This window comes from Lissotriton helveticus, chromosome 4_1 (genome assembly GCF_964261635.1).
Source record: "Lissotriton helveticus chromosome 4_1, aLisHel1.1, whole genome shotgun sequence".
NCBI lineage: Eukaryota > Metazoa > Chordata > Amphibia > Caudata > Salamandridae > Lissotriton > Lissotriton helveticus.
Genome location: NC_136063.1, coordinates 1,021,189,533 through 1,021,210,197, shown reverse-complemented (window position 1 = coordinate 1,021,210,197; position 20,665 = coordinate 1,021,189,533). Strand labels below are relative to the sequence as shown.

The 20,665-nt window shown below is 44.2% G+C and overlaps 1 protein-coding gene across 1 annotated transcript in view; it reads right to left on the bottom strand.

Moving 5' to 3' along the window:
• Positions 1-20,665, bottom strand: part of SEMA5A (semaphorin 5A) — a 1,863,338-nt gene that overhangs the window by 97,694 nt on the left and 1,744,979 nt on the right. The gene's annotated exons all lie outside the window — the stretch shown is intronic.

The following is a 20,665-nucleotide window of genomic DNA, read 5'->3' as shown; positions in this document are numbered from 1 at the left end:
AAAGGCAGGAATGTGCCGTATTGTGATAAATATGGCACACTCCGACCTTTGCCTGTAACACAGCACAGCAAGGTGACTTGCTGCACTGTGTTACAATTTGATAAATATAGCCCCACATGTATCGCATGTGTGGCATGAAGCTAAGAACATAAAATGAAAAATTGAGGCATTTTGGGAAAAATGAGACTACCAATGGCAGTTGCATGTTTTAATTTTCAGGGATTTCCACAACGCACGGCCCATTTTTAATTCAAGAGGTAAATACCATCCACTTTGCATTCTTTTTCAATTGTTAAAGCAACACATTGTCATTGAACAACAATATCAGAGAGACCCTCTCAGAGATAGGGCAGTAAAAGCAATCTGCTAAGGAAAGCAGTTTACTGCAGAGTAAATATTACATCCATCCCAGTGGGGTAACATTAGCACCAGCGGTGTGGAGGGGGGCCCCGAGCTCAAGGGGGCCACCGCCACTGTACACAGGAGGAGAGCCTCTGGCCTGAAAGCTCCTGCCTGCATCCGGGGGGGGGGGAGTGAGGGGGGAGGCTCCATGTACTTTGCAGGTGGGCCCCCTCAAGTTTCTTTACACCACTGATTCATTCACTGCTAACAACAGGAACACTCAGAAGAAAGAAGTGGGGGTCAGATGTACTACAGAATATTGCAGTCGCAAACACTGGCAATCACAAAATCACAGGGTTTGTCACTGCGAAATGACGATTTATAGTTATCTCAACCCATTTTGCAATTTGGAAACAACTTTAAAAATTAAACAAGCATTTACAATGCAACGGTTTCGCCTTTGGAAAAGTTAGAGCTATTGGCAATGTAAATGACAATGGCATTTATTTATCTGTTTTCAAAACCAACACATAAATACAAATTTTGTCATTTACAATGCCAATAGCTCAAACTTTTCCAAAGGCGAAACCGTTGCATTGTAAATGCTTGTTATTCAAAGTGCCCACTATCAGAGGAAAACCAATGAGTGACCTTTTTTTTCTCTCATCTGGCTTATAGAAACTTGTATTCCAGAAATCTCCTATCATGAATTCCAGTCCTCTCAGAGGAGGTGTAACCTTTGCAATATCAATAAAATTAAAATTGTTAAACCGGGTAATATAATTGCGCATATGTACAGGTTTGCAGCACTGAAAGAAAAATAAATGGCATTGTCATTTTCATTGCCATTAGCTTAATCTCGGCAGTCACTCTGCACTCCCTAGCACTCACTAGTCACTCTGCACTCATTGCACTCAACGATGAAGGGCAACATTATTGCTATAAAAGGACCACTGACCGAATTAATTGAAGATACTGTTTAGAGTAAGATTTAGAAAAACGCAAAAGCAAGCATTGGCAAAGGCAATATGTCTGGCATTAGGATTTTTTTTTTGCAAGCATATGCAATTGACATTAAAAGAGTAAAAAAAAGTAATACAATTTAAAAATACCACCATCTAAATGTGGTATATAGTTTTTCAAAAAGAACATTTTAATAATAAACCACTGCAAGAGTAAAAAAGAAAAAAAAAGTGAAATGAGAGCAGAGATTGGATTGGCCTGACCAGCAAAGGCACCGAAGTAGAGCACTTTTAGGCACATGTGAAAAAGCAAAAAGCCTATATATATATATATATATAGATAGATAGTTGTACATTAGGTCAGAGTTTCCAGAGAAAGATCAGTTTTTGTTTTGCATCAGTGATGTGATTGATTGATGGTGTATTTTTAGATGTCTCAGTGACGTCATTTACATGTCACGAGAGATGTAATAGAAGGTCATAAGCAGTGAATTGTTGGGGTGCAAGTTATACTTAGGTCAGTGAGTAGAAATGGTGAATGTCGTCTTCAAAACATTACAAGACCGAACTATAATGTTGCTTTAGCCTTTAGTTTTTTTTCAGCGAACATGACTTAATATATATGCTGCACAACGAATTGCTATTGCACTCTGTACTTCAAATTACTTTCATGTATCATACACATCCGCAGCTGTCCAAGGGTCCGTGCCATGTTAAATGCACACCGGAACACTTGCCATAGTACATGCACTGGGTGCATTTGGCTCTGCATCTGCACTATAAACATGCCAAGCATTGTAGAGCATTACAAACAAACCTAGCCTTGTACAATCATCAGAGACGCACATGGGACATCACCTGGACCATGCACACCCTAAGCTGCAGGAGCACAAAAGAAATACATGGCACTGAACGAGAACCACAGAATGAACTAGTACTGCACAATCATCAGAAAAGCAACTTAAACTGCAAGTGCACAAGTTGGATCCCTCCTGCAAATGTCCCATGTGCAGCAAATACACCACTGGTGTAACCAGTGCTACAGATGCACAACGCATGCAGCTAGAACACCACTCATGGGCAGAATCAAATATAGACCACTCGTGAGAAAGCACTACACTCGCAATAATCATGCACTTACCATTGCAAACGTCAGTTGCAGTGTACCATTGCAGTAGGACACTACTCACATACTGTTTACATTACATATCCGAGAAATGCACCAAGCGTTGAACATGGACCAATTCTCCTTCCTTTACTATACACACACACCTCGTACCCCCTGCAGCTGCATAAGCACCATAATGCACCAGGGATGCACATGCTCCACTCAGACACCAGATGCTAAATAAGTTATATTCATCACTGGACTCTGTACATGCTCCATTCATACAGCCACGCCATTCAAACTTCCAGTGCAGCTCATGTACCTGAGGCTGCACAAATAAATCACATTAAGTTGCACATGCGTACATAGGAAGTACTTCTGCAAGAAGCACTGCATCAATATCACTCACACCACAGTGCTGCGGTCACCATTCATGTCCCTATATTTCGCACGGGCATCATTCATGCACACCTTGTGCTACAAGCATATCTCAGTGCGGAACACGCCTCACACATACCCAGTACTACACGTGCAGCAGACAGCACACGTATCACACACACCCCGTGCTTGAGTTGTGCATGAAGAACCTAAACACACAATTGTGCACATATATTCATATTACACTCGCACTTCTTGTAAACCCACTTCTGTACAACACTATCCTATACATGTCCCAGAACCCTACTAAGGGCCGAATATGGACCACGTATATACCCACTGGTTCACACACATATACCAAAACACAATACACTACAAATGTACAGTTCACACACAGTGTTCTGTTCTGCACATACTACGTATGGTCCAATGTCTCGCATGCAAATCCAGATGCTCCGCACCAGCAACTCAAGCACACATGTTACACAGACACACACCCTCCTAGGACCGTAAATCGTAAAGTAGTTGCTGGTACAACTGGTTCGTTGCTGGTACAACTGGTTTGTTAGTTAATCTAACACTATCCATGCAGTATTCTTCCAAGAAGCACTGAACATGAACGAATGTTCCACCTGGCATTGCGTATATACCAATCCTGCTCTCACATGCTTCAAATGCATTTCATTTATCGGCAACACTCATACTGCCCGTGCTGCAGACAAACCCACACATCGCAGACCCTACTCATCCTCGTTCTGCGGGCCACAGTGCAGCACATGAACCAGTCTCTTGCAACTCATGCGACGGGTACTACTGCCCATACATCAGACACTACATGCACCGCTCACTGCACCGCTCACAACCAGCAGTGGAGATCCAATCCAAACTCACAAATGTAACGTGCCTATGCTGCACGTATACTTCTCATGCGCCCCGTAATAGACGTGCACTCTAAACGTGATACTGAGTGCTGGACAAATGACACCTCGACATGCCATGCACTACACATACTTTCATGTATACTATGGTACTATAATCCAAGAACTACAGATGCACCACTTATATATCCAATGACAACGATAGCGCATGCACTCCGTGGTACATATACATTCAATTCTTTGTACACCCAGAACTGCAGCAAGCGCTGAACATGGGCCACATATGCATGCACCGGGGAAGCGCGCCACATACACCACTCATGCAGTTACGGTTGCATGCACAACTGTTCATGCCCTCTTGGCTGGCAACCCACCACAGTTGTACCAGTGCATGTTCATTCGGCAAACCATGTGCAGAGCATAAAGCAAACATTCACCAGCCACTACACGTGCAAGTCTGCTAGATCCAGTGCTGCGCACATATCCTCACAGAGGATAAATGCACGTAGTGCTACACGTGCACCACGCATACACCTATACTGGTATGCAAGTCTCTGCACAGCACTGAGAGAGTCAGCAGGAACATCAGAGGAATGATGACGTTATGTGTTAAATTGATGTACCCCTGCCCACTAGTTTGATTAAGAGGGTCCTATTCATTCAAACTACTGCTTGGCAAACAGATGCAAGAAACAAATACTTCCTCAGCCTGGGAAACATGCGTCCCACCTACACGTTACTTCTCTACACCCGCGCTCTGGAGTACAATCCGTGAAACTTGCAGAATAGCAGCACTCGCAATGTGTTTAAGTAATCCTACAAACACGGGATTCAATGTGGCTCCAGGACTGCTACGCGAGGGATACTTAGAATGAGTTATCCACAGCAATTGTATGGGAGATTCAAAGAGACCCTTTGAAAGAAGCTATGTGCAACTTGCGGTGGAATCCCCAAAGCCCCACTCCCGACCATTACCATGCCCTCGCATCGCTTACCGCACAACCTCTCCTGTCCATTTGCAACCAGCTCGTCTTCGCTGCACTGGGGCCTGCCATAAACCTCTGCTGTCAATGACATAAAAGAGAGACTATTCTAAACTGAGACGACTAGCCAATCATCGACAGGAGAACATCAGCCATCTTGGAAAGGAGACGTTTAACCGGACGGTCGGCAAAAATCACCAAGAATAGTCAGTAACATTAGGCGAAAATAAGCATTTTGGAAAAACGTAGCCAATATAACTCATACATTGAGACGGTAAATTGAAAATGCAAATATAGATGTAATTAAAGAAAAATGTATACACTACAGAAAACATTTGATTCAGTTTTAAGATAGTCGGCAAATAAATTGTTTTAGCTAAACACCTTCATGGTGTGAGTCGCGGAGTCTAGGATACATTCCTTTCTAAGATGCTGTTATAGGAAGTGGCGCCTACCCAATAATACATGGCAGCCGGGGAATTCATGTTGTTAGGCACGGGGAGATTAAGCATCGACGGCGGGTGCCGGCAATGCCGGACCAGATTCGGGCAGCAAGCACCACTCACTCCTGTAGGGATTCGGGGGCGTGCTCTCCCCTTCCCATTGGCTGGAAGGTAAAATTCCAGCCAATGGGAAGAGGAGAGGGCGTGACTTAAAAAAAGACCCGGAAACGCCCCCGAATCGCGTCTAGGCGGGCCCTCAACTCAGTGACGCTCCTCTCCCCCAATGGCTGGCCAGCATTTACGAGGCCAGCCAATTGAGAAGAGGGGCGTGTTAAGGCCCCCTACTAACAACAAAAGATTTCGGCTCCGCCCACCCACTGCTTACGCAGTGGGACGGTAGCCGAAACCTAAAAAGGGTTGTTGCAACCATTTCTAAATCTCATTTTAGGAGGGGGCATGAAAGGGGTGTCCTCCCCTAATGGAGAATAATTAGAGATAGCAGAGATATGAGACGACAATTTAAAGTCGCAAACCATTGAAATGTTACTAACTCTTAAAAGGAGATGGAAACAGATGCACAATGGGGAACCTGTCCTTGTTGGACAGATTTTCATTATGGAAGTGTGTCAGGTGGCCTCAGACTGAGCAGTCTGTGGTCTTCTCTGTTAATATACTGGTACCTAGAACTGGAGTAGGGCAGATTCGGGCAAATTACACTCCAGCACCTATTACTATTTCAGCAAAAATTGTAGTTTTAGAGAAGGAAATATTGATATATTGAGCCCTATTGGAAAATTGTGGTCCAAGTGGCATAGTGAAGGAGACATCCGCTTGAAAGACCTTTATTTGGAGTTAGTCAGATACAGGACATACACAAAAATGAACAGACCTCTGGGCCTCTATATTAGGAGGGTGTTGACGTCAACAGTACTCTAAATATAGTGGACAGACATCTGATTCTTTTTAGAGTATGTCTCTCTCCACCAAGCTCTAAATAAGGCTCTAGTTGGATACTGGCATAACATCTCTTCTGAGTCAACCAGGACTAGTGAGTTTCAGTTGTGTTTCCAAATCATTTATAGGGTACAGAAAATACTGCTCAGATGTTTCAAAAACATGACTTAACATGCTGTTAAACTAGACTATTGGAAGTATAAGAGGACTTCTCGGTCATTTAACTAGCGATATTGACCATATTGACATTAGGCATATGTCCTGGGGTGAATGAGAAAGCAATTTGTTGGAAATTCAATGTCAGTGGGAGCCTGCCTGAACCTCAATACTTTACAAAACCCCAATATTTTGATCATCCCCAAATTACTTCTGGAGATTTAGCTCTAACACCCATTATCTAGTGTTAAATAGACACCACCACCCCACAACATCATGCCAAACCAATTAGCAGAGTAAATCAAAATAGTGACTAGGACCACTCAAGAACTGTCTTCTAGATCAATAAATGAGGGTGCTTTTACATAAATTGATTTAAGAAATTATGGATTTGCTATGTCTTCTCTCTACGGTTTAAGCATGTATCCAAAGCTGGTTAATGAGAACAGAAATTTTACGATGAGATTCCTATTTACAATTCCGTTGGCGTTACCGATGTATAAATAAATAAAGCGTATTATTCGGCAATACCGTTTCAAGATCACTTATGCCAGTTAAATAATAGAGCTATAAGGGACTTACAATAGAAGAAGTTAGTTCCTGGCACTGCAGGTCCTCTTGCTCCGGAGCATGGAAGGATGCTGCTGACAGCTTTGATGAGCATTACTCTAACTCCACCACAACCACAGCATAAAACATGCGCTTCCCTTTGGTAACAGAAGCTGTCATTTCCACTTATGATTGGTTTCAACCCTGTCCAGGCAACTGATACTCCCAGAGTGACACAGCGTGATGGAACAGCTTCCTTCCAGCGACAGCTAAAATTCAGTCAGCACATCGCCTCCATAAATCAGCACAACAACACTATTACCTGCTACAAGCAAAAATCCTTGTAAAGAAACGTGTTCCCTATTGCTGGAAATCAACTAAACATCTTAAAGCACTAGACTTAAAATCAGATGAATTATCTATGTATATATTAAATAGATTTATCTGGCCCTTCACTGTTAGGCATCAAGTCCTAAAATATATATATCGTTTCGAGCAGTTAAATTACTGAATTTCAACTAAGTTGTAAAGTCATACAGAAGCGCCTTTTACAGCTTCAAGCTCCGCTGCCTCAGACTGGCCAGTCTTGGTCTCACCCCGCACTTTCTCAAATGATGATCTTTTATAAATTCACTGCTCAGACTACTCTTCTTTATGACCCAATCACGAGTTGCACTGTGCAGGGGTGCTGCAATTTCTGGGTCTGGAATCGCTGACTCCTGCCAGTAACTGAAAGTCCATACAGTCCAATTACAAGTTATTCTGCCTCGAATGGGTACTAGTTTTGTTTTCAGGTTTAAATTCTTTATTGCGTGATTAATAGAAATCATTGCAATCAAACAACTTCACAATCACATAATATATAAAAACATCAGAACACAAAACATCAAATACTATAAATAATTGAACCAATGCATTAATAAATATCCCATAAAATCAAACATGAGCCAGATCATGCAATAACAAGCATTAGAAATGCAATAGGTCTCGGTTTTTTTTGAGTTAGAGGTAATGGCATTGTAAATGGCAATGTGTTTTATCCATGTGTTCACCCTGCACACTCATACACTGCAGTCACTGTCACTCCGCAGTCACTATCACTCTGGCACTCACTCTGCACTCACAGTCACTCTCGCACTCACTCTGCACTCACTCTGCACTCACAGTCACTCTGGCACTCACTCTGCACTCGGCATGTGCTGTCAAGAACCAGACAATAAATAATGAACCCGCTCTCCTAAAAAGAAGCAGTTATCAGTTGGGTGGAGTTTTAAAGAGCCTGTCATGTGAATTATTTCCTCAGATGTCCCATTCCATACAATTCACGCAAGCTTTTTCTACATGTACTTGACAGCACAACTCCTCCTCCTCGGTAGACGTTTGTTTTGAACTCTGAATATCAATAACAGGGGCATTATCAACATCACAAGGGTGAAACGCCAAGTCAGTCCCGCTGGATTCGGGGCATTGGTGCCACAATTGCATTAACCCACTACGCCACCTTACCACGAGGGTTCCAGCGTTGAGCTGAGCGGCTTATGGCACACAATGAGATGGGGAATGCAGTAGTGGAACTATGGTGGATACTTTCAATACAGTGAATGAGCCTGTCTGTGTGAGCAAGAGGCGAGAGAGCGAGCGAGAGAGCCTACCCTCTTCCATAACAAAGAAAACAAGGGAAGCCTCTGTGTGGGCATAGCACTCTCCCAGCATTAACCCACTCCTACCCAGCAAGAAGGGGAGGATGGGCAAAGATGAGGCGAAAACACAGAAGAAAAGTAACTTACAGGCTGGGGCATTCTCTCCTGGACTCCAGATGTGACGGAAAGTCGCGCAGCAGCAGTCAGCTCTGGAAGGAATTATCCCCGGGAGCCCATCGCCTCTTCCTCCACTCTGCCACTTGCTTTCACTTTGTGCTTAAGGGCAGCGGTCCGGTCGGGAGTTCCCTGTAACTGAGCTTCGCCCTCTCTCTCTCTCTCGTCTTCCCAACCCGGCCGCTGTGTTTATTTCGCTGCCTTTCAGTCAGAGGGCAGGGAAAGGGGACGTCCCAGCAGCCTGACTTCACGGGAGCGCCTCTTCGGATTACACTGATCTCCAAGGCTGCACCAAACAGGCCCAAACACAAGCAGGTCCGCCCGCCAGGCGCGCACGCAGGACTGCGGGCAAAATACACCCACGGGAGGCTTACTCAGGATTGAGAGGCCGCGCCTTTTTTTTTACAGAATCCTAATATTCATGTGTTTCTCATAATGCCACCGGACGGAAATCTGCTCAAGGAAGCTTTACTTTGAAGGGGAATATTCGTCGTAAAACGACTACGAATTTTTTTAAAAAAGCCTCGGCCTCGCGCGCGCGCCACTGCAGGCATATGTTTTCAATTATCTCGGCCGTGACGCCGAGATAATTGAAGATATATGGCCTTCTGCTGCGCGTAACCGCACACAATATGCAATAGCCGGAGCTAGTCTACCGCCTATGGCCTATTGCATGCTCTCTTTTAAAAACACAACCATGCGAGGCACAATTGCCATGCAGCTGGCACAAAAACATGGCAAAATTCACGAGCATTCAGGAATCTGGTAGGTACGAATTTCGCAGCCCTCACAATAGGACTCTTAGGCCACGCCCACTTCGTGGGACGTAAGCCGAGCCCTAAAAACTGATTCCACAGAGGAACACATTCATTTTTCGAAACATTAATGACTATTATAGCAAGATATTGCACATATTACATATTAAAGTGCCAATGCTTCGTGGGACGAAGGCCGAGCCCTAAAAACTGATTCCACAGAGGAACACATTCATTTTTCGAAACATTAATGATTATTATAGCAAGATATTGCACATATTACATATTAAAGTGCCAATGCGCATAAATGGTTAATCCATAGCTCAATGACAATGATAAAGTGCATCGATTATGTCTGATCAAGGGTTGTTTTTAATAGAAAGATTCAACAATTACTATAGCAAGATATAGCACCTATTTTGTGTTAAAGTGCCAACGGCCATTAGTTGAAGTTTCATAATTCCAGGACCTTAGTATAGTGCAACAAGTATATCTGTCACAACATTGATACAATAAGTTCAGTTTGTACTACAAGGTGTCTGACTGAATTTAACACATCTCAAACTGGTGATATCAAAACATTTTCACCTGCATTTAAAAATGTTATTAGCTGAAATAACAACGGAATAGAGTCACAAGATAAGGACCTAACAAGGGCCTGGAGTGCTGATCTAACCCCAATCTTCAAAAATGGGGAACATCCTTTACCACGCGGATACATCCTTCAAAAATAGGTGTTTTAAATAAAAACGCCGAATTTTTATCAATTTAGGACACGCACATACTATATGGACTAATGATTCTTGTGCCATCCGCATAATCTGCAGTTAGTATCCACCCATTGTTCAATCCAGGGCTGCATACACTCTTTTGTCTGATTAATTCCCATTCGTATATTTAAGAAAATATGTTTTATATTAGCAGAGAAATATGCCGTTAAATAGGGCTGAATTTGTAACAACTGATATGAATTAATCACATACCAAGCATGCATTTTCCCTGCTAATACGGTTTTATCCAACTTAAGTGATTCAACTTTAATTTGTTTTTTTATAAGTAACTTTTAATTGGATGGTGTAAATTCTGAAGTGCTACTTGCAGACCAATATCCCTTAGGCATGTTGAAGTATGGGATCTCAATTTTACAATATGGATAGACTGATTTATGTCAATCCAGCAGTAATTCCACAGGGAGGCAGGGGCAGCAGAAAGCATAGAGAACATACAGAAATAAAAAAGGTACTAGCATGCAGACCTGTTTCACTGGGTCAAAAGCAGCATGGGGAGCCACATTCCAGCTTGAATATCAGGCCATTTCTGCTCTCATTTGCCACCTCCATTCAGCAGCTGGTAAATGTAAGTGGGGTATTGCTGCAGGCCAGGGACATGGACGAGGAGCATATCTGGGGCTTGGGGGGGGGGGGCGTTGTTAAAAGGCATGCAGAGTGTTCCATGTTCTCCCTGTGCTGGAGAAGGGGTGAGGTGGGGGCAAGGAACCTTTTGTGCCCCCAACCTCCACTCAAAATGCACTCAATTTTACTAGATACAACCCCCCCCCTTAGTAAAACTGTGCTCAGAGTTCCCATACCAGTACTCCCCAGGAAGACCACACCACCTGACTTGTTATTGGTCACTAACTTTTCCAAAGTTTGAATTTCACATGCAATCCCCGTTTTAATTCACATTAATTCACTGAGCAAGAAAGCATTGTTCAAAAATACTTATGTAATTCCAGGCAAACTAAACCAAAAAAATAGAAATTAGCTTTTTAAATATCTTTCCCTGTTTCAAATTGAGATCATGATCGTCCCCTGGTTTCTCCTAATTAATATTGCAGTGGAATCCATAATTTAAAACTGAACATGCGTTCTAATATTTGTGCATGTGTAAAATATTCCATAGTGTGGTCACCCTTACCAATTGTGCTAGCAGGAGGAATGGTGCACAAGTAATGCTTTACTTTTCATGATCAGAAAGAGTTTGTAGACATGGGAGAAACAAATTGAAAACATGTTCGTCGTATTTGAAACAGAAAGAATGGCACACATCATGGACACATGCACAAAAACACACTGCCACAGTCCATCCTACACATAAAATCCGACATTGAATGTGTAATTGGTTAGTCATTGGACATTGCTTTATGCCCCGTGAGCTTAAAGTAGTAACGCAAAACCAAAGGGGATGATGGACGGAGTGTTGAACATTGCAAACATTCACCCCAGTCAACAGATCTGGGTTTAATCCATCGGCAAGGCTAGCTTTGGTTTTTCTTTGTTCGCCCTAAGTTGGCAGGGTATGCCCAGATGTGGGTCCCTTGCTCACTTTGCCACTGGATTCAAGGTGGCCTGGCTGATGAGGGTTATGAACCCGAAACCGGTCCCAGGATGCTTGTTTCCGGTCCGGGGAAGACATGGCTTGGCAGTTCTGGCTGGACTGTTCCCATGAGGCACAGGGTCAGACTGATTTGCATATGGCCATGTCTGAAATGGGTTGGCGGAGTGAGCTAAAGAATGATGATGGATTAAACCCAGATCAGTTGACTGCGGGTGAGTGTTTGCAATGTTCCACACTCTGTCCATCATCCCCTTTGGTTTTGCTTTGTTCGCCCTAAGTTGGCAGGATATGCCCAAACGTGGGTCCCTTGCTCACTTTGCCACTGGATTCAAGATAGCCTGGCTGATGAGGGTTATGAACCCGAAACTGGTCCCAGGATGCTTGTTTCCGGTCCAGGGAATACATGGCTCGGCAGTTCAGGCTGGACTGTTCCCATGAGGCACAAGGTAAGACTGATTTGCATATGGCCATGTCTGAACTGGGGTAGCGGAATGAGCTAAAGAATGATGATGGATTAAACCCAGATCTGTTGACTGGGGGTGAGTGTTTGCAATGTTCAATGCTCCATCCATCATCCCCTTTGGTTTTGCCTTAAAGTAGTAACAACATAAGTTCACAAATTCTTCTGTAAGTCTAAGTATGGCATGATATTTAGTGACATGCAGTGATACAACCACCATGACAATGGAAAATATTGTTGCAAATATTTCCTAACAGAAACATTCTTTAGATCATGCTGAAGAAAGTGAATTTCATTCAAGAACTTACATTTTCCTTATAGCAACGTCATTGGTTGGCTGCTGTAATGTGGTTAAAATGGTGTTCTTACCAAAGGTACTTTACTTATTCAGAGCTATTCTGCTCGAATTTGGGAAGCAATGGTTTGCAGCGCTCGAATATATGGTAAACTGGTTTATATGGGCACATGGGAAAACAAGGAGAGTCCTGAGATTTATGTCACTGCCAAGGGAAAGAGGTGGCTGGGCAGTTCCTGATTTTAAAATGTACTATTGGGCGGCCACCTTTCAATATATGAGTGGGCTAATCGGTGGGAATGTTACAGATCCATGGATTAGGACTGGGTCGCCAGACATTTATAAGTTACTGCTGGGTGAAGATGTTGTGAACTGCTCTCGAAAATCTACTGAGTCTAGCTATTTAAAAAAACAACTAGATTTAAGACTCTGATGGCTGCCTTTAAGATCTGGGCAGCATTCAGAATAAAGATTGGTCTTTGGAGAATTAATGTTTACACTCAGCTGTTTAGAAATCCCACCTTTCCAGGAATCTTTTTGGATTCTATAATGGCAGAACAGGAGGGGTGTGGGATTCGGAAAATAGGGGATCTATTAGGGTCAGGTGGACTCCGCCCATTCTCTGGAATACAATGTAATTATGGCATTGATAAGAAAAACTTTTTCAAGTATCTTCAAATACGCAGTTTTCCAGGAGTGAAAAAAGGTGGGTTGAATGGCTTTAGTAAAATCTCAATTATTGATGTTGTTAGAGAAGGGCAAGACTGTACTATTCGGAGGATCTATATTGAACTTGCTCTACTTAAGCAGGATGATTTGGACAAGTTTGGAAAGAACTGGGCAGACAAACTCGGCATTGAGCAAGCTAGCTTCTGCGATTCTCTGGAGCTGGGTCAGTCCGTTCTCTGTTCTGCGGGGCTACAAGCTCAGCATTTTAAAACAATTTTTTTCATTGTATTATACGCCAGCAAGGATAGCACAGTGGGGGGGATAGAAGGGAACTAGATGTTCCCAATATGATAGCTCGGATGCAGAGTTAGGGGTCGATTAGGATCGCGGATTTCCCGCATCCTCCGGGCCGGCGGAAGCCACCGCCGGCCCGGAGGATGCGGGAAATCCGCTGCGGACCCACCAAAGACCCACCGCCAAATTAGGATGGCTGGTGGGTCTTGGTTTAAGTCCGCCACTTTTCCGCCGCGGTCGGCTTACAACCGCGGCGGACAAGCTCTAACATGTCTGGCGTGTCTATCAGACACCGCCAGGCATATTAGGATGTCTGGAGTACTATGCCTATACACGGCGGCATTACCGCCGTGCAAAGGCATACGGACTTTTCTTTGGGGGCCCAATGAGGGCCCCCAGGGGTGAAGGGGGGGTGGGGGGTGCACATGGGGGGTACCTATGGTACCCCCCTGCTTTGCGTGCATGAAGCGGCAGGCACCACGCGGTGCCTGCAGCTTCGTGCATGCAAAGGAAAACATGTTTTTTTAACATTGCAGCGTGTGCTGCTTCAAGCAGCATCCGCCGCAATGTTAAAAATACAGGATGTGACCGCCAGGGTGGCGGTCACATCCTAATTGGCACGGAGGGACCGCCGCTGCCCCTGCGGACGGTCCCTCCTCCTCTGGGGTGGCGGACGGACGAAGGTCCGTCCGCCATCCTAATGTGCCCCTTAATCCATATGTTTGTGTCTTACTCTCGGTTGCAATCCCTGAAGAGTGCAATCAAAAACATTTTTGACCAATCTTTGAATTTTAAAATTACCCTCACTACTGCTATAATACTTTTGGGGATAAATAGCAAGGAAGGACAAGATGCATTCTCTCTCTTTCTCTTTTTAGCTATGGCAGTATTGTGTATCTGTATTGTCTCAGCCTGGCTGGATCAAGCCGCCCCTATGTTTCAACAATGGCTTGCTAGGCTTCTAGCCACCTATAATCTTGAAAAAGGAATTTTCGAGAAAAGGGTAAAAAAGGGAGAATGCTTGGCAGACGCACTTGGGGGCCCATTTATAGATGGAAGGAAGATATGATGGATAGCAGTACCTAAGCAGGGTAATTAGGTAGGAGGTCTTTATTTTAATTTTATTTATTTATTTATTTTACTTTTTTTCTTCTCCTTTCTTTCTAAATCACGATGGTAACCATAATTTTGATAGTAATATGGATACTATCTGTTAAAAAAAATACAATGTATTGCAAATTATTCCTCAGACAATATTTGTATATTAGAGATTGTGCTGTGAAGTAAAAGAAAAAGCTTATAAATAAAATAATTAAAAGCAACAAAAGATTCACAATTGTATTGATTTATTTCTTCAAAAGATCAACAAATCGCATAGGCACATATTAAAGTATTAGGGCACTTTATGTTTTTTTTTTAACCCTTTCTGCATTATTTTCCAGGTCGAAATGCATAGAATACAGATAGAGCTTTCATAGCTGCCAAGGTTTCAGACTGCTTATGTGTGACATTTTCCTAAGTTCACTGTAAATATGAGTGACATTCAATGACTATGAGTGACACTTTCTCAGGAGCAAAATCAAGCAATGACGACGAGGGAAACATATTAGTATCAGAAATTACACCCATTTGAGCAACAAGAAACTGTAAGAAAATGTTAAAACTGCTTTAAAGCGACAGAAATTGAAGGGCACAAAGTTAGAAAAATCCGTAACTCACAGGTAATCCTCATAAAATACAGTTTTGTGAATGTCCCTGATTTATGTTCTTTTGTGAAAACTGTCACAACAAAAGCTGAGCTTTCCCAGCACTCCATCATTCACCAGAGTTATCTTGACATTTGTATTGTTGCATAAACACTCATGGGCACACAAAGAATTCAGCTCCACTACCAGTTGGTTTTTACCTCATGTTGTTTAAGCGAAGCACCTCCACCCATCAGGTGAGTTCCAGGTGCAGTGTGCGACAGAGGTTTCACAAGTAAACCACACGGATCGCATGATAGATATGCTTTGCGAGTCACCAGTCAGGCTGAGCATAGCTCTACTGGACTCAATTGTGACTGTGCCATATATATGCTTCCCTGTGATTGCAGCCAGGCTAAGATAGGTTGGGGCAGATTTACAAGCCCCTTGCGCCACGTTTACGCCGCTGTTGCATCACCTTGCGCCACGTTTATGCCGCTGTTGCGTCACGCAAGGCGGCATAAACGTGGCGCATCCCTACGAGGCATTTACAACGTGACGCATCTATGGAGATGCGTCACGGTGTAAGGCCCTGCGCCACATGAAACCTGCGTCAGGTTTCATGTAGGCGTTCCGGTGCAGGGGGGGGCGTTCCGTCGCAGGAACGCCCCTGAAAAGTGACTCAGTGAAATGTACAAGATTTCACTGAGGCACTTTCCCAACGCTGATGCGTCAAAACCCTGCGCCTGCTTGAAGCAGGCGTAAGGCTTGACGCACCACGCTAAAGATAGGGCAAGTTGGAAAAGTGCTGGAGTTGCGTGCCGCACGCAACACAACTTCAGCACTGCGCCAACTTTACGCCCAAGATGCGACAAGCATCTGTTCATTCCTGCGCCATGGTGCGCCGCATTGTAAATGCGGCGCATCATGGGTGGCGCAAGGATGAACTTGCGTGCCGTATCTTTCCTGGCGCATCTCTGCCGATTTGCAGAGATGCGTCAGGCAAAGTAAATCTGCCTCAAAGTGTTTATGGCCGGGCTGTGTAGGGGTCCACCGGGCTGCAGTTACCGTGTGGTGATAGGGGTCTGAAGCGCCGGACTGGGCAGGCCTGCAGGTGATTTTCTTGGCCTTGTACCTCCTGCTCACACAAAGGCTTTTAATTTCTCTACTGGTTGCTTCCCGCCCGCTTGCAGATTCATCTTTACTCCCTTGTGTCTCCCAGTGAATCGTCAGTTGGACTCCAATAATGAGTGGAGACTAATACGCTACTAATCTGGTAAAAATGCAGCCCAGCTGAGCTCGCAGCCTGTAGCACGCACCGTCAGCGCAGTCAGTCAGCAGGCTGAGCTGTAGCTAACAGGCCCAGCATCCAGTGTCACAATGCTTTGTATTAAAAATATTAAACTAGAAAAATGTTAAATACCTGTCAATGAGTGACAGTCACTCAGAGCAAACCACGGCATGTATATGCCAGCTGCGGCGACTTCTCCAGCAGCGGTCATGTCCAGGTACTAGTGCAGCTGACATGAGAGCAAGCTGCAGCACAGGCATGCGGTCTGTCTGGTCAGCAGGGTGAGGTCCGCACTCGCGGGGCATGCTGCGTCACTCGAAAGTTGCAACGAATCAGCGCAGTACAACACTAATGGTGTGAGCACTGCAGCTCAACAGCTTCCAAAGTAGAAAATATAACTGCCGCCCGCAAATACGTGACACGGGCAGCATGCCTCTGAGTCCGGTCTCTCAGCAACCATTGGGCAGAAAGCACTCATTGTCGCAGACTCTCCATGACACCATGTCACATAGTGTTGAGCTTAGTCATACCAGCGCAGTGTAGCTTAATGGAGCGCTGTTGGGGCAGCCCCTAGGCTGCGAGCAGCGCGGACTGCGCAACAGCTGCTTTTGCTAATTGCTGAGTACTAAGGGGCAGATTTATGAGGCTCTTGCGCAATGTTTACGCCGCTGTTGCGTCACGCAAGGCGGCGTAAACGTAGCGCATCCCTACGAACGATTTACAACGTGACGCATCTAGGCAGATGCGTCACGTTGTAAAGCCCTGCGCCGCTTGTGGGCGTTCCGGCGCAGGGTGGGCGTTCCGGGGCAGGTGCGCCTCGCAAAAGTGGCTGAGTGAAATCAATAAGATTTCACTCAGTCACTTTCAGGCCAATGCTGCGTCAAAAGCCTGCGCCTGCTTGAAGCAGGCGTAGGTCTTGACGCAGCATTGTTAAGATGGGGCACCACCGAGCCTTGCTGGAGCTGCGCGCGCTTGCGACGCAACTCCAGCAATGCGCCTCCTTAACGGCACAGATGCGTCACGCATCTGTGCCGTTTTTGCCCCATGGTGTGCCGCATTGTAAATGCGGCGCACCATGGGTGGCGGAGCTGTGGCGCACTGTGGCGCACATTAACTGGCGCATCCCTGGGGATGCGCCAGTTAACATAAATCTGCCCCTCAGTATACATTACTCTGGCCAGACAGCTGAGGCGGCCTGTAATGCGTGACTTCGCATTTCAGTGCGGTGATGTGGCCCACCACACTGAAATGCGTTAGTCTAATGCTTGATGCGTGGTACTTGGCTGGGCTGAGCTTTCAGATAACGACTCAGCATACATAATATAATTTTCCAGGAATGACACGGCAGAGTAGTATATAGTGATACCTTCACTTCAACTCTGGCCTTAAATTTGACAGCTCCGGCCAGGAATCCTGGCCTTAAATGTGATGGTTCTAGTCTTAAATATGACAGGCCTAGTCTTAAACTTGTGTCTGGAAATTTGACAAGTCTGGCAGCAACTTGCTGGCCGCAAACACTCTGGTTTTAAATGGGTGACATGTAGGGCTAGTCCCAAAACTGACAGGTTTGATTGCAAAACATGGGGTAATTGTGTATGTGTTTTAAAAAATGTACATAGAAAAAGTGTGTGCATGTAGTAGGGAAATGCCTGGGCATGTTTAAAACTGGGAGGTTGCAGACAGCTGTTGGCTGAACAGATGCAGAGCAGTCCTGAGTCCCCACAGCCCAGGGCCTGGGAGGAAGTCTGTGGCATGTAGGTGTCAAAGTTGTAAATGGTCCTCACAAACCTGCCTATGGTAATTCTCTCCCCAAAAAAATAGGTTAATACAAACACCTTATAAAATAATAAACCCCAGCAACCCCTGAGCTTTGAGATGCGAAAAAAAACAGGTAGCATGTTGAGGCAAAGCTTCCCATGAGACCCTGAAACAGGGGGCCAGCTGTTAGGATGTAAAAAACACATCGCAAAACCCTTGGTCCCAAATTTGACAGGCCTGGCAGCAAACTCTGGCCTTAAATTTGACAGGTCTGGCCTTAAATTTGACAGGTCTGGCAGCAAACTCTGGCCTTAAATTTGACAGGTCTGGCAGCATACTCTGGCCTTAAATTTGACAGGCCTTAAATTTGACAGGTCTGGCCTTAAACTCTGGCCTTAAATTTGACAGGCCTTAAATTTGACAGGTCTGGCCTTAAACTCTGGCCTTAAATTTGACAGGTCTGGCCTTAAACTCTGGTCTTAAATTTGACAGGTCTGGCCTTAAATTTGACAGGTCTGGCCGTAAACTGCTGGCCTTAAAATTGACAGGTCTGGTCTTAAATTTGACAGGTCTGTCAGCAAACTGCTGGTCTTAAATCTGACAGGTCTGGCCTTAAACTGCTGCCTTAAAATTGACAGGTCTGGTCTTAAATTTGACAGGTCTGGCAGCAAACTGCTGGTCTTAAATTTGACAGGTCTGGCAGCAAACTACTGAACTTAAAATTGACAGGTCTGGTCTTAAATTTGACAGGTCTGGAAGCAAACTGATGGTCTTAAATTTGGCAGGTCTGGCAGCAAACTGTTGGTCTTAAATTTGACTGGTCTGGCTGCATAACATGGGTAATTGTATATGTGTTTAAAAGTGCAAAGAAAAGTGAGTGAATGTAGGAGGGAAATGTCTGGGCATGTTTAAAACTGGGGGTTGCAGACAGCTGTTGTCTGAACAGCTGCGGAGCAGTCCTGAGTCCCAGCCCAGGGCCTTGGAGGAAGGCTATGGCATGTAGGTGTCAAAGTGGTAAAGGGTCCTCACAAACCTGCCTATGGCAATGATCAAAAATAGGTAAATACAAACCCCTTATAAAATAATAAACCACAGCCACCCAGGAGCTTTGAGCTCAATATCTAGGTCTGTTTCTATCTGTAACCATCTCTGTCTATCTCTCTGGCCCTCTGGCCATCCTTATCTGCCTATATATCTACGTATAGGGCTGTGTTGCAACCGCTCTCACTTTCATTATGTCTCTCACTGTCATCTATCTAGTGATCTATTCTAGTCCCTCTATTCTCTTTGTCAATATTTTTCTGTCTCCTTATGTCTTTTTTTCTGTTTCTCTGCTGTGAGTAGGACAATAGTTTTAGCTAACAGTAAAATGTAAATTTGAACCACCCACAAAATATAAGGAGTTTGTTGAATGTTCTGATTCGATGTACTACCCACCATTTGGGAAATGATTGAACAATATTTCATTTTGCAGTAACGTGTTGGAATACAGTGAAGGTTTTTAAAAGCTTGTGACTTCCATTTCAGATTTAATCACATCATGTGTCATCTCAGTTTTGGAAAACTAAGTTTTTTATCTTTTAATCCAGCCTTATGAGGAAAAGTGTAATCTTTCTGCACAACGTTACTTTGAAAATAGTTTTAATACACTGAGAAAGTTCAGCTTATAAAAATCTGTGGTGTTTACATTTGTTTGAATTGCCGTTATATATTGCTTACTATCACAACTAAATTGTAAAAAAACAAGCACCTTTTACATTTTCAAACTGTGTTATCTCGGAGTCAGTATTCGGTTTTACTGACGAGATTCAAATGACCTAATGTTGACGGCTCAAGATGTGGTGACTGCTTTGTAAAGTCGTCTTTCTTGAATACCTAAAGCAAATACCTGGAGGATTGGGGGATGAGGATGCTTGGCTCTGGCTTTACATACGTTAATTTGATCTTCTTTCCCCGGCGTGGCTGTCCTGCTGCTGAAGAAAGGCTTTCTAATCCAGCGCCAGCCAGGTAAAGAGACAAAAAGACATGACAATAGCTGGAAGTTATGGGTCACGCCTTCCTCTTGAGGCTGACGGTCGGATCGTAGGATGCAGAACATTCGGAATCCTGCAAACTCCGAAGAGGCTTTTGTGCGTGACGGGCCGCACCTGCACAGTATAAAATGAGTTTTTCTGCGAGAAACAATCCTTTCATTATTGTGGCCCCTCAACAGAAACCTACGACTTGTCCGCACCTTGTAGGTTATTGTAAACTGGATACAGATTACCCCCACTGATTTAACAATTCTTCATATTATGTCTGTTTTCATAATCTGCTTCAATATACTAGAAGTCTCTAATAGCTTTCTCCAAACTACCGCGGTGCCTGCATATATTGTGTAAACGGGAAAAACATTATTTTTCTTTGCTGTTCTGGCCATATATCTCCCCACCCTTAGAAGATGTCCAGTGCAAGTAAAAAAACTGCTAAAACTGTTGAAATGATTTTCAGCCCAAAGATTCTAAGCGGTTAAACAGAGAAATAGTCCTTTATTTGCTTTAATTTGAACTGAAAG